Source organism: Phycodurus eques, chromosome 3 (genome assembly GCF_024500275.1).
Source record: "Phycodurus eques isolate BA_2022a chromosome 3, UOR_Pequ_1.1, whole genome shotgun sequence".
NCBI lineage: Eukaryota > Metazoa > Chordata > Actinopteri > Syngnathiformes > Syngnathidae > Phycodurus > Phycodurus eques.
In genome coordinates, this window is record NC_084527.1 from 2968625 (window position 1) to 2968882 (window position 258).

The following is a 258-nucleotide window of genomic DNA, read 5'->3' on the forward strand; positions in this document are numbered from 1 at the left end:
GTTCAGACGTCCCGATGAAGCCAGGAAACGCTCGGGGCCAAAAACATCTGGGTCGCCCACAAAATCACTGAAAGGAAAAAGTGAAAAGTGCTAACCAGTCGGCCACCGTGCCGCCCTGTGTAAAATCTATCTAGTATATATTGTAGGAATAAACGAGCACAAAGAAACGCCACAAAGACATACTTTAATAGATGCCATATAAAAATAGAAATACATTTCAATACTATTTACACATATTTCCAAATGAAATCAGTACAT